Here is a 15,446-nt window from a genome sequence, read left to right as displayed (position 1 = left end):
CATGTTGAGTTATATTTACGAATTATTTCCTTATACCGGTGATAAAATTTAGTAAATGTTTTGACCAGTGATTATTTCATGCAGCAAATGTTTAAGGATTGAACAATTAAGGCTTTACCAGACAAAGTTACATTTGATATTTTTGACCTTGAGAAACACATTTAGTATTTGTCTTTGCTATTAGATTTCAATCAATGCACAGACAGACTTTGAATCCTAAATAATTACTTTAGAAAAAAAATAAGATAGCTATGAGGACTTGCATGATCTAATTATATTGGGCTTGATTGGAAAAAAAATAATGGTGTATGTTGTGTTTGGGGCTTGATTTTATGCAGTTTGTTGTTGTGTTGTTCTTGTGGAATTTTTATTTCATTTGAGCATAGATCTAATAAGACCAAAAGAAAGCTGGTCTGTGGCTTATAATATGATCTACAATGTAGGTTGTGCAGATATTTGTCCATCCAAAAAAACAACCAACTAAGCGTCCCCGAGGGTATCACCAGCCCAGTAGTCAGCACTTCGCTGTTGACATGAATATCAATTATATGGTCATTTTTATAAATTTCCTGTTAACAAAACTTTGAATTTTTCAAAAACTAAGGATTTTCTTATCTCAGGAATACCGCTACATTGACAACAACACTTAAGTAAACTGCATCTTTTATTGTCGACATGTTTCGCCGATTAGATCGGCTTCATCAGGACAAAGTATACAAAATTAGGACCCCTGAAGTACAAAAAAATGGTATCATGTATGTGACGTCATAATTGTCCATTGTTGACGTTGCTATGGGATACTCTATATCATTATGTAATTTTGAACAGAAAATGAATCAAACATAGTACAATGTAAATGAAGTTACTAAATTTAGAGTTAATCTATAATTTTTTCGAATTGTCTTTAACTTTAAAATGGTTGTAAACTATTATAATGGTAAGTGTATAAATAAAATGTGTTTTTAAATAGAAATTAAATTTGTGTAACATGAATGTAAATACAATGTCAGTGTATAGTTTTATAAAGTTTCTTCCTAATTTGGACAACACTTATAGGGCACACCCCTACCACTTCGACTGGGTTCCCTTTGGTCAGAGGTACTACTTCCAATCGTGTCGGGAATGCCGTAAAGTGGTTTACTGTCGCAAAATGTCTTGGCAATGTTGGTTGATCTGGAAATGGTGGTGGGAAGGATTTATGTTCTTTGTATCTTACTTCTTTTAACTTTAATTTCCTGCAGGTTTAAGTTAGTACTGGAAATCTATCTTGGCTGTTTTGTGTCATCTCCATTTACTTTTGAAAGATCCTTTTTAAGGTTTCACACTAAAATAATTTTACATTTGATTTTCTGATGGCACAGAATGATGGTACATATATAAATCTTGATATATTGGCTGTCCTGTTGTAGGAATGTAGTCCTCTGTTTGTTCTTCATATAAGTTTCTTTTTGTTTGGTGGTTTCTTGGCAGTAATTGATGGTATCAGTTGTTTGTTGGCTTCTTGGAATTCTTCGTTCTTGCTCGGTATAGAGATGGTCGTGGGGTCGGCGCTGTGTGGTATAGGCGGATCCCAGGAATGAATTAACTTAGCCGTATTTGGCACAACTTTTGGAATTTTGGGTCCTCAATGCTCTCCAACTTCGTACTTGTTTGGCTTTATATTTTTTTTGATCTGAGCGTCACTGATGAGTCTTATGTAGACGAAACGCGCGTCTGGCGTATTAAATTATAATCCTGGTACCTTTGATAACTTTTTTAGCTTATTTTTTTTTGCAATAATTGGAAGACAGTTTAAGGACGTCTTATTTTCCCTATTGCCATCAACATATACTATATGTTTATATCTGTAGATATTGGTATTTTAGCACACTTATTTACCCCAGTTCACACTAAGGTGAACCTTGGCTTTACCATGGCAGCCATTTTTTTATTGGTGAAGGAATACTGGGTAACCAGAACAAACTACCACTTGGTCAAAATGGCAAAAAAATAAATCATGAGAAATTGTCAATTCCTCTCTTTTGAGGCAAATTCAAGTGGCAAAATTAGATGTTGAATTACCAAGTATTTTTCTCCTTAAAAAGAATATCAGTAAAACAAATTTGTTAAATAACATTGCTACCAAATTTTCACAGACATCTCAAAATGTCAGACGATTTGTAGGCTTAATTTCATTCCGAAGTACATTTCACTTATTTAACTTTGCACGATTGTCATCCGAAGAAAAAAATCTGGTTATTTGACAAAAATATGTTGCAATGACGAAGTCTGATTAAATCATAGATTTCAGTTTGTAGTCAGTCTAGACGAATAAAATGCATTGCATGAAATAACTCAATAAGTCAAACTGGAAAAAAGGCATTAAAAAAGTCGCCCACTTGAAGACAGTTTACTAATTTGCACCATCTAATTTAAAAGATGCTTCAGACATATTTCACTTCCTTCCTCCTACTTATTTTTGTTCATTCCAATGCAAAATTGGTATTTTTTTCAGCAATAACAATGTATTTGTGATTTACTTAAAAACAATTTGCACGAAGTTTATGCTAAAAACAAAATCTCCTCATATGTCAGTTGGTTTTTACTTGCAGGCATTAAAATGTGAATTTTGTTCTAAGAAATTAGAATTATTAAGGCAACTAAATATATTTATTAAATCGGTTGCAATGAACTAGTCATGATTTCCAAGTAAAATAAAAATAGATAAATTCTACATGTAAAAAAAAATCCTGTCATTTCACTCTTTTGAACTATAGTGCAACAACACATGAGCTGCGTCTGATAGAAATCGACCTTATGCAAGTGCATATTTACTTATACATGTATACAACTTTGATTTGTTTTAGGAACATTCAACATATATAAAAAAGAAGATGTGGTATGATTGCCAATGAGACAACTATCCACAAAAGACCAAAATGACACAGACATTAACAACTATAGGTCACTGTACGGCCTTCAACAATGAACAAAGCCCATACCGCATAGTCAGCTATAATAGGCCCCGATATAAAGACAATGGAAAACAATTCAAACGAGAAAACTAATGGCCTTATTTATGTAAAAAAATGAATCATGTTCATATACAAATAAAAGATGAATTGTGGTATTTTTTATATGGGTCTTATAACAAACTCAATTTTCAAACAGTTACAGAGTTGTGATAAATATTTTATTTCACTTTGTAATACGATAGCAGTTATACATGTATTGATATCAACTTGCATAAGGTCGATTTCTATCCGACGGAGCCCATATGTTGACAAAACAAAGTCAATAACATATTGCATCAATACAAGTCAGATTGTGTAGAACGTCCGTGACAGTACCCAAATTGCACCTATACTTAAGCAAAAAAGCAGTGAAAATCACACAAATTGTGAATTGGAAAATAAGTAATTTTGAAAAACTAAATTTTGTGCAAAGCGTACCAGAAACCGTCAAATTGGCTGAGAATTATCAATTTTATACTGCTTCAGTGGAAAAAGGCCATTTTAGCAACCAACAAGTTATTGTAGTGATCGAACAATAAACAAATGTAAAAGTTACTTATGATCTTTTTCATGTTAACACATTTAATATGCACATAAACATTTTCAGAGCTGATTCCAGCCTAAAGGTAATATAGATTATAAAATACAATCTTTTTCACATTATATTGGACACATACTCACAGGGTTTGAATCATTTTGCACCAGGATACAATTAAAACAACATATACAACTGCACTTTATGAAGCACTTTTCAATTACCTAATAATATCTAACATCAAAGCATACATTTATAAAGTATTTAATAAACGGAAATATATCAAATGATTTCTTTGACACTCTCATGTGATGTTGAAGTTTTGATCCTAAGTTTATATGTGGAATGAATTCCCATGTGATTCATATATTATATATAATTTTTCCATTATCAGAAACAAAGATCTTTAGCTTTCAATGACTGCAATTACTTTATTTTACACTGGAACTGCAACATGAATAATGTATTCTGAGAAGTTACGATTGGTCAATCCTGCAAAACGCACTACTATTATTCAGCATTAGAGAGAATATAGGTAAAATGTCAAATGAAAGCGCCAATGTTGCAAGATGAATGATGTATTCTGAGAAGCTTTGATTGATCAATCCCAAAAAATGCACATTTTATTTAGCTTTAAACAGAATATATAAGTAAACCAGATGCTCCACTGGGTGCAGCTTAATATGACCACAGAGGTCGAACCCTGAACAGTTGGGGCAAGTATGGACACAACATTTAAGCTTGATACAGCTCTGAATTTGGATTGTGATTAAATAATTGACACAACATAGGTTTCTGGCACAGAATGAATGTGGTCTAAGAACTTAAACTTAAAAACTTAAAAATTTTAAATTGGACATTTACCTATTATGGTCCAATATCCAAAATCTAAATACATGGTTAGATTCAGCATATCATAGAACCCCAAGAATTCAATTTTTGATGAAATCAAATAATGTTCAATTTTAGACCCTTTAGACCTCAATGTGGACCAATTTGATAACCAGACCCAAATATTAAAAATCTAAATACATGGTTAGATTCAGCATATTGAAGAACCCCATATATTCAATTTTTGTTGAAATCAAACAATGTTTAATTTTGGACCCCGATTTGGACCAACTTGAAAGCTGGGCCCATACTAAAAAATCTAAGTACATGTTTAGATTCAGCATATCAAAGAACCCCAAGAATTCAATTTTTGTTAAAATCAAACTAAGTTTAATTTTGGACCCTTTGGACCTTAATGTAGACCAATTTGAAAACAGGACCAAAAATTAAAAATCTAAATACACGGTTAGATTTGGCATATCAAAGAACCCCTATAATTCATTTTTTGATGGAATCAAACAAAGTTTAATTTTGGACCCTTTTGGTCCCTAATTCCTAAACTGTTGGGACCAAAACTCCCAAAATCAATCCCAAGCTTCCTTTTGTGGTCATAAACCTTGTGTTAAAATTTCATAGATACTATTAACTTATCCTAAAGTTATTGTACAAAAACCAAGAAAAATGCTTATTTAGGACCTTTTTCTGGCCCCTAATTCCTAAACTGTTGGGACCAAAATTCCAAATGAATCCCAACCTTCTGATTGTGGTTATTATAACCTTATGTTAAAATTTCATAGATTTCTGTTTAATTTGTGCGAAAACCAAGAAAAATGCTTATTTCGGCCCTTTCTGGCCCCTATTTCCTAAACTGTTGGGACCAAAACTCTGAAAATCAATCCCAACCTTCCTTTTATGGATATAAACCTTGTGTTTATATTTCATAGATTTCTATTTACTTATACTAAAGTTATAGTGCGAAAACCAAATGTCTTCTGACGATGACGACGCCACTAAGGTCATACCAATATACGACCAAAAAATTTTCAATTTTTGCGGTCTTATAAAAATCAAATGAAAACGCCAATGTTGCATCATAAATAATTTATTTTGTGAGGTTTCCATTGGCCAAACCTTGAAAATGCACCCCCTTTATTTAACTTTAAAGAGAATATAAGTACAAAGTTAAATGAAAACAAACATTGCAACATGAATTATACATTATTAATAGTATCTGCTTCATCAGTCCCAACATTCACAGAATATGCTTTATCATCATTTCAATGCACTGCTTCCATTACAACATTTGCTTCCATACTTTTGTTTACAGAGGACAAAGTCAATCGTGATTAAAATATTTCACACTGAATATCAAAAGAGAATATAAGTGCAAAGTTAAATTAAAACACAAACATTGCAACATGAATTATACATTATTAATAGTATCTGCTTCATCAGTCCAAACATTCACAGAATATGCTTTATCATCATTTAAATGCAGTGCTTCCATTACATCATAAACTTTTGTTTACAGAGGACAAAGTCAAACGTGATTAAAATGTTTCACACTGAATAGCAAAATATATTTATACATGGATGTTTTGATCTTAAAAAGTACAAGATAAATCATTCATTGTGTAAATTATCTGCATTTCCCTCATAGGGATTTTTATTTCAATTATTCATTCTATGGTAGTTAGAATCCAGCTTTTACTCCCTCTCCCTTTTTTCTAAAACATATTTTGTCTGGCTGCCATTTAATTTGAGCTTTATTTGTATCTAACTAACTGTAAATGAGTAGAAGCAATATAAGGGTCTTATTAAGGTGCAATATTAGTGCAAATATAAAAGTACTGTAAATTTAAAAATTATTGCATGCATTTATTATTATGATTTTGTCATTTTGGGCTAAAATGGGATTTTAATATTTGTGATATTGAGAAAATTTCTGTTTAATTCATATAAAACAAGAATGTGTCCTCAGTACACGAATGCCCCACTCGCACTATCATTTTCCATGTTCAGTGGACCGTGAAATTGGGGTAAAAACTCTAATTTGGCATTAAAATTAGAAAGATCATATCATAGGGGACATGTGTACTAAGTTTGAAGTCGATTGGACTTAAACTTCATCAAAAACTACCTTGACCAAAAACTTTAACCTGAAGCGGGACAGACGGACGGACAGACGGACGGACGAACGAACAGACGGACGGACGGACGGACGCACAGACCAGAAAACATAATGCCCCTCTACTATCGTAGGTGGGGCATAAAAATTAAAATGTGACTTTAAATTATTGTGATTATAACCCTGTGGCATATTTTGCAATAATAAAAAAATTCCAATGATTTCTGAATTTACAGTTACATGTTCTTGATTGTCATAACAATATTAATTTAAAAGATATTTAGAAAATTAAAACCAAGCAAATTGACCTTTGTATAATGTTCATCCAATATAGTCAGCACCATTGTCTTGCATTAACATTCCAACTCACTTTGGCAAAGTTGATATTAGATTCTGTTATTCTTTATGCAGGAAATATATACAGATATACACAATAGATACAAATAAGTTTAAAGGAGATTTAAGGGTTATATGTCAATGATACAGAAACCGAAATAGTTTAAGATCATAAGTAGATGTCGTATTATTTTTTAATTGTTTCTGGGATTAAGATTTTTAGTATTTGAGGTAACAGGAAATCAACAAAATTAATCCAAAAGACATCTTGAGGTGTCAACAGTCTTCCATAATAAATTATCTGAATTAGTGAATTTTTTGCAAGGTATTTATTATTAGCAAGATTAGTAAATCATTATTAATAAATTCTTATTACTGTATATGGTTTATATGCAGAAAAAATGGAAAACAATCTTGCAAGCAATGTATAATATACACTGGTAGACAACTTTTGTGAGTAGAAAAATATCAATTACCATGAAAATGTAAACATGAACCTCTCTTTTACTGGATTATCTCCCTTGGCAACAAGATTTATATTCATTTCTGCGCAAATTTGTGATAATAATTTCAAATTACTTACAAATTAATATAAATAGTTTTGTGGGTGGACCTTTCAGCTGATAAATCTGCACACTGTAAACCAACTAATTTCTGCGAGCGATTTATTTTCGTGACTTTCGCGAGTAGAAAAATATCGGGAAGTTAAATCGTCACGAATATATAAAACTTGGATCTTACCGTATTTAACAACATCAAGTTTATTAGAAAACCGCGAAATTAAATTGCCGCGAAATGGACTGGAAAGGGCTAAACGCGAAATAAAGTATCCGCGAAAATAAGTTGGTTTACAGCATAGTCATACTTGGAAACTGACAAAGTCATACTTGGAAACTGACAAAGTCATACTTGGAAACTGACAAAGTCATACTTGGAAACTGACAAAGTCATACTTGGAAACTGACAAAAATAACATGGCTCTGATTTTTATAACCCAAATAAAATAACACCATCAGCTAATCCTTATGCTTATATAGGAACATAATGCAGCTTAGAACATTAAATCTGTCTGCCAGAATTGAAGTGAAAATCTTTCCACTTTTCTTAATGCTTCTGGAGATATTTGAATCATAAAGACTTCCCGTCTGTGTTTTTAAAAGTCTCTCAAGGAACATAAAGCAAAGCTTTTGATAAATTTCTTAAAAAAGGTCAAATTTACTCATAAGAAAAAGATGTTTTCAAATTTCGTTAATGTGAGTTAATTTTCATGGCTGATCAAAGCCTAACTGTTTATATACTATTTTTGTTAACATGCAGATGACAAAACTAAAGGTCTTAAACGTGATACAATTAAATTAATATTTTTTTAATACAAGATTGACAATTGTTCTTATTATTATGTTTACTGATGAAAAAGATATTTGGGGAAAGTAGGAAGTGTATGATGAAAAATAATTTGTTTGGTGTACAGTAGATTTGGACTTTACACTTTTTGTTTCCAAATTAGGCAAATATGAAAAAAAATGTCAGATGAAAAAATTGTGTGGTCAGAATCTATGCATGAAATAAACCGTCCTTGTATTGATTAAATTCTTTTCATATACTTTCTAAGTACTGAGAGAATTTCACAAAAAAATGAATTAAGTAAAGCAGAGGCAAAATATACCAAAGGGATACTGACACACTCATCAAGGATATTTTTTTTAGATAAGTATTGATTGAAATGCATTCTACAACAACAAACATCAATACAATGATATGATCTTGTAATATAATAAAATATAACCATTAATAAACATACAATTATAGGAATATCATATGTCTATATGGAATATAAATCATAAGTTTTGATCGAAATTTTGATTTAAAATAAACAGATGAGATTTTAAATGTGCAAATATTGTTTAAAATAGAAATTCAATTGTTATAATGCATGATAATGGAAGATATAGACAATAATGATAAAACTTTTGAATTTAAAATTTAAAATAAATAGCAATTTGAGGAACGGTAACATTTATAAATAATTAGAAATATCAAGTAACATACAAATTATCCAACTGCATTGTGCAATTTTACATAACAAATATTTCATGTTGAGTTCTGCTGTCTTGTTCAATATCAATAACTGCACAACTGTTTGTTTATGAAATTAAAAAAAATTATAATACATACAGATTTGATCACAAAAACAAAAGTGAATGAAACAAAAAAAGTTCAATGAAACAATGTAATTCATATATACACCAATGATATATAAATGAAATACCAAAGTTCTAGAAAAACAATTTAACCAACTCACACTTAAAAGACTGACCTTCCCTGATAACTGTACTACAACCAAAGGTATGCATATAATGGGCATTATGAAAACCAATCTTAAAAATATTGCATAAAGACAGCGGGCTTCAATTATTTTAAACAAATGATGTGAAAAAATCACTTATAGTGCAGATGTTGGCGGACTATATGCATCACTTATTTCATGGGAAAATCTTGACATTGTTTTCCCTCCAATTCTTAACTTGATGTAAATGTTTATGATAACAATAACCTGTATATTTAAACCAACGTGATACCCATCAAATTATCTATTTTTTACAAATTTTAAATCGCAGGCATGTGATATGGACAAAGTTCACAGTTGCAATTTCCGTGGCCATAAAGGCTGAATAATAAAACCTGTATTGTAACTTAGACGGATGGACACAAATTTTCCCGACCATTAAAAGGATAGATTTTGTAATATTATATCTGTCTCGGTTCATTATTATATCGTTGTAAAGCACCTATTGTCCACCGTTGATTTTATTTCTCTGCGGCCTCTGACCAGGTGAGGTGTAAGTCTTCATCAACAAACAATAGAGGTCAAGTTAAAGATCTCAAGCGAAAACTGATCCTCAAAAGTCCAACAATGCAATATTGAATGGCCCCTGACACGTTACGCACATCTATTGCGGAATCGCCATGGCAGATGATGAGATGAGATGAAGTGAGGACAAGTAATGGTCATACATATCAAAGATTCAGGGTCGACCCTTTTCACCTCAAAGAAATGTTTTTTTAATTTATTCAAAAAAGATAAATTTTCTATCGCTTTAGGTTATTTAGCATTTCTTTGTGAGTTTTACAGGTTTTTGTTAAAAGCATGTTCAAGCGTAACAACTGCAATAATATAATTTGAACGGGTATTTATGTACGGAAGCTGCTGACACTTAAATAGAGTGGACAAGAATAAATGGTGCCTTACCGAATGACCGCATGTTGAATATTCACAATAGAAATTTATAAACGTTAAAATTAAGTGTTGCATTCGTTTTCATTTAAAGCCAGGGGGATGCTGACAGCTACATTTCAACTCTTGAATGAACAAAATAAATATTGAAATTTCTTATTAATTAATATGTCCTGAATGCTACTCCAAATCTGAATACATCTATGAATTTATGAATTTTCTAAAGTACAATTTTCCGTTATTTGAATTTTCAACACTGGACAGGAAACATGTAAATTAATTCCTCATTGCACAGAATTATGACTTTAATTCATCCTTGAATTTTGAATGACCAGTTCAAATCCTATTTTTGTCTTTCTGACAGAATTTTATATATATATTTTTGGTAAATTGCATATCTATTCCAAAAAAGTGACACGACATCACTTCAAAATTTTAATTTTAATGGATTTATGAAAAATAAAACCTCTAATCTAATTTCCATAAAAATACACAGGAAGCCAAAAAAAAAAGATATTGAAAACATAAAATAGTAGAAAATAAAGATATTTGTCGTTGAGTGTCATTCAAAGTCTTGTCTTATTAAATTTAGTTTTTCATCAAGGAAGTTTCCAATTTTTAATATTAGAGTAAAATGATTTTTTTATAATACACATTCATCAAGGAAGCTTCCAATTTTTAATATTAGAGTAAAATGATTTTTTTATAATACACATTCATCAAGGAAGCTTCCAATTTTTAATATTAGAGTACAATGATTTTTTTGTATAATACACAGAGATTATTTTATAACCATGTATCAAAAATCTTCTTATTTGATTTATCTCTTTTTTGTTTGTTTAACATGGAACACAACAAGAGTTTTATTGGGCTTAATTGGAATCAACAAATAATGTCTATCAAATGGCAGCCCCATTCTGTTGAAACTAGCAGCAAAGATTAACAGTCGATAAAGCTCTCCTCAACCCCTGCAAACCCCAAGGCAAAGTCTGATTTTAACTAATGGAAACCTTAAATATAATTCTGTTTAAATAAAAATATTAGGTTCATGATGTCTTATATGGTTAAGGTTCATAGAAAATTTTACTAAATTCCAGTAATTCAGGAGCTGTTTACAAAATGGGTAAATTTCTGGATCCGACACTGGTAAACACGAACTTTTAAAATAGAACCTTAGCCATAGCAATATATAAGTAATTGATTTTGAATAGCATCAGATTCAAGCAATATATAATCACATAACCATGATGCTAAAAGGCTCTGGGGAGAACATTAAGGGGTTTAGGAAAAGCTGAAGTGTGCAGGGATAGCAGAGTCCATGTCTTAGTATTTCAGTTCTTATGGTCATAAATCTTTCGAGTACCAAGACTCAAAAATCAAAATACTGGATTTGGTGTTTTGAACATGAATTTCGTACTCTGAGCACTGAGTAAAGTGTTATAATGACAGCAAATCCAGGAGCAGTAATGAACAAAGAACAAGTTGAGAAACCCATAAGTACTTCACTATGAACAAATCATTCAAATAGGGGGTATAATGACATTTTTTCTGGAATACTTTTTTAAATGCTCATAACTAAAAGTTGTGGAATTTAAAAAAACTTTAAGGAGCATCCAAACTTTTTAGGGTCCAGAACCTTTAAAACATTTTGATTATCTAAAGGATCGAGTTATAAAATTTTGAAATTGAGAATCATATTCAGGTATATTATAGGGTTTGAAAAAAGTAGAATTATTACATAGGATAAAAGACAAAATATTTGCACATTCATAACACACAAAATTAGTTTCCTATTATCTAAAAATCAATTTTATTAATAGGATAATAATTACAAATATGGTTCAGAAATGTCATTTATGATGTCATGGTTTAGTGTTGAAGTCATAACTCTGACGTCTTTGTTAAAGGTCTTTGTTAAAGACGTCATAGTTGGCATTTTAGTTGACCAAACAAAATTCAATTCAAATTCAGTTTCAAATAAACTTACATATTATCAAGTCTGGACCAAAGGTTAAACACAATAATCTTTATTGTCATGCAAACAAAGAATTGTTGGTGACAAAAGTCCATTATCACTGTACTAGTATACATATTTTTTAAGGGGCCAGCTGAAGGACGCCTACGGGTGCGGGAGTTTCTCGCTACATTGAAGACCCATTGGTGGCCTTCGGCTGTTGTCTGCTCTATGGTCGGGTTCTTGTCACTTTGACACATTCCCCATTTCCTTTCTCAATTTTATATATATCAATAAGGCTCTAGGTGGGGTTTAAAGAAATGAGAATATTCACCCAAAAATATAATGAATAGCAAAAAATTATCAAACAAGTGAAACTACGAAAAATATTTCGGTAAACAGGAAGTTGTGGAGTGAAGAATTTGAAAACGCATCACACTGTATAGGTGACTAATATAAACCCTTAAACAAAATTTCAGAAATCCTTGTTTTGTAGTTTATTGTAGTTTCTTTAATGGGACTAAAATATTTAACTTGGCTATTTTAACTTAGGTGGTACAATACTGATTCAAGAAATTAAGAAAGTAGAGAATATAGAAATCATTTAATTACAGATCATTTTGATGGTAAAATATATTTTCTTGAGAATTTTAGATGATAAGCATTCTTTAAAGGTAATAAAAAAAATAAAGAAAAAATAAAAAAAGAATACAGAAATTAAGGAGGCCCCACCCCCCTCCATATTTTTAAATATCTAAATTCTTCAATTTCCAGGTTGTGGTCACACTCAGTAGAATTCTTCATCTAATCCAAGTTTATTATTTTTTGTATATACAATTATTATTATTATTATACTTCTTTTATCTTAAAACAGGCTATTATTTAAACTTGGAATTATTATTAATTATGGAATTTGCATAATTTCTTGTGCTTGAAATTTTTGATAAATTCCATGTTTATTCTGTACTTTAATGTTCTGTGCTGCGCACAACACATTCTATTACAAAGAAGATAGTACATTTTCAATAGAATGTACTGTCCAGCGCACAACACTATCCATACAAAATGCATTGTATGGAAAGTGTTATGAACCTCTCAAAACATTACAATACCAAATAAACATGGAATTTATTAAAAATTTCAAGCACAAGAAGTTTAGCAAATTCCATATTTAAAAATAATTTCAAATAATAGCCTGTTTTAAGTATTCATCTTCAATTTCTCTCTCTAACTTTCTCTATCAGATTCTTGAGAGGTTAACTCCCTTTTAATTTTACAATTTTCTATTTTATGTAGGATATTTGCCAATATTCTTGACAAATGTAAACCAAGAATTTGTTGGGTTGTTGTCAAGAAATTTTGATAACATTAAAGCCTCTTTTAGAAGAGGGTTTATGTTTTTGATGATAGATATTGCTATATAAATCAAAAACTGAATATAAATGAAAGTTTCAACTGGCTTAGCTTTCCAATTCAGATCGTGTCCTAACACTTGAAGCAGACTGTTTTTTCTCTCTTTTTTTCAATACATTACAAAAGTTTAAATAAACTTTTTCAGAGGACATTTGGTCTTTAAAATAAAATAGATCAACAAGATTTTTCCTTACTTTTTTCAACACAAAGGAGTAAGTTTGGTAAGGGCCATAATTGGCCCCGATTAAAAAGTTCAATGTTACAAGACAAAATATGTTTCAAGATGACTTAAAGATGTGTAAGAAAGCTAAATTAGAACTATTTTTATCAAAGTTTTATTCTAACACGTTGATTATTACATCCCAAAAAGGTCAAAATAGGAGATTTTGGTAAAATTTAACAAAATCGGATGAATTCAACCAAATTTTAGGACCAGAAAACATAGAGCACAGGCATCAACAAATTAAATATTCAAATAATACATATGAAATGTCTCCCTAAACATTATTTTAAAAGATCTTTGTTGTCGAGGTATGCACTCAATGTTTCCTGTCCAATAATCTGTGGAAATTTAGCCATTTTTATTTATTTTTTGTGGAACTTACAACTTATGACGTCATCATGAAACGCAGGAATGTAAATTTTCAACAAAATGACTTATTTCCTATCTAATCATTGTATTAGCTATAATTTCTTGTGATATTGGTCAATAAATCCTAAATTGAAAGTTACCCTAAAACAGGGGGCCATTTTAGGACCTTACCGAACATACTCCTTTCAGCCATATGATCATAATTCATGATAGGTAAAAAAACTATCAGCAAATGAAATGTTTGAGTTCTAAATCAATTTTTCAAAGTAATACACTTGATAAACTCCAAACAAAATGTGCTTTCCTTGTAATTGTAAGAATTTACATCTAGTAGTTACCTTGGATTTTGATACTAGGTGGTGTATGTCATCCTCATTTATTTCCTTTTTACCAATATGATATCTGAATCACACAATATCTTTGAATTATACATCTTGTGGCAAAATATCTAAGAACTCAGAATAAACTAATTTTTAAATGCATCTTTGCTGTCTTTCTTTAATAATAATAATTATTTATTTGCAAAACAGACAAAAACCAATTTTGGTTATGGCAAATACATTGACAAAACAAACATGATCAAACATAATGAAAACTCGACAATATTATAAGAGATATATATGATAAAAACAGTTATTGTTCTCCTTTCCTCAGTTCTAATGACTCTTTAATAAAAGAAACAACTGCTTTTACATCATTTGGTGTTGATGGATTTAGTATAATCACGAGTTTATCAGTAAAATTAAGTGTATTAAAATTCACATATTTTTGTATATAATATTTTAGAAAGATTTCTCTTTTATTTTCATTTATTTTACAGTTAAAGAAAAAATGAAATTCATCGTCTAAGATATTGCATATTTTACATTTTCTTTCATTTCGTGGTAATTTGGTATATCGTCCAGTTTCTATTAAGAGACAATGATCGCTTATTCTAAATTTGGTTAACATTTTTCTTCCAAGAAGTTTTAAAAAAAATGTCAAACAATTTGAAATATGTTGTAACTCATTTTGAAGGCACCAAAACTCATCTCCCTGTTTTTGTTGTGGATCCATGTTGATGAATCATTTTTTATTAATAAATGTTTTGCATATATCTATATTCATAATTCTTCTTTTAGTGTTAATTGTCTATTTTTTCCCTTCTATTTGTGGTGTTTATATTGCCCCTTGGTTTCTTTTTTGCACTTTTTTTAGACTGACTCATTAAACTGTTTTAAGAGTTGTTAACCTGTACTCATTGACTCTGGATGACAGTTGTTCTCAATTGCAATCATACTTAATAATCTTATTTTTTTTTGTCTTGATGACACCTTAATGCATTTTTTTTCAAATACAGACAGCTGTATAAGGCTTTAATATCATGCCTTTCATAAATGTTAAAGAGTGATTTAGTCACGTTTTTCATTTTCTATTTTTGGTATCACAT

At 30.4% G+C, this 15,446-nt stretch overlaps 1 protein-coding gene across 1 annotated transcript in view; it reads right to left on the bottom strand.

Annotated features, from left to right (window-relative positions):
- LOC139498547 (uncharacterized) overlaps positions 1-6,938 on the bottom strand; it is a 54,841-nt gene extending 47,903 nt beyond the window's left edge. Inside the window, exon 1 of the mRNA XM_071286984.1 lies at positions 6,796-6,938. The gene's annotated coding sequence lies outside the window, so the exon portion shown is untranslated. The remainder of the gene's footprint in view (positions 1-6,795) is intronic.
- Positions 6,939-15,446: the final 8,508 nt, after the last annotated feature.

The sequence above is a fragment of the Mytilus edulis genome, chromosome 12 (genome assembly GCF_963676685.1).
Source record: "Mytilus edulis chromosome 12, xbMytEdul2.2, whole genome shotgun sequence".
In the NCBI taxonomy this organism is placed as follows: domain Eukaryota; kingdom Metazoa; phylum Mollusca; class Bivalvia; order Mytilida; family Mytilidae; genus Mytilus; species Mytilus edulis.
The sequence above is the reverse complement of the archived record's forward strand: the minus strand, read 5'-3'. Positions and strand labels throughout refer to the sequence as shown.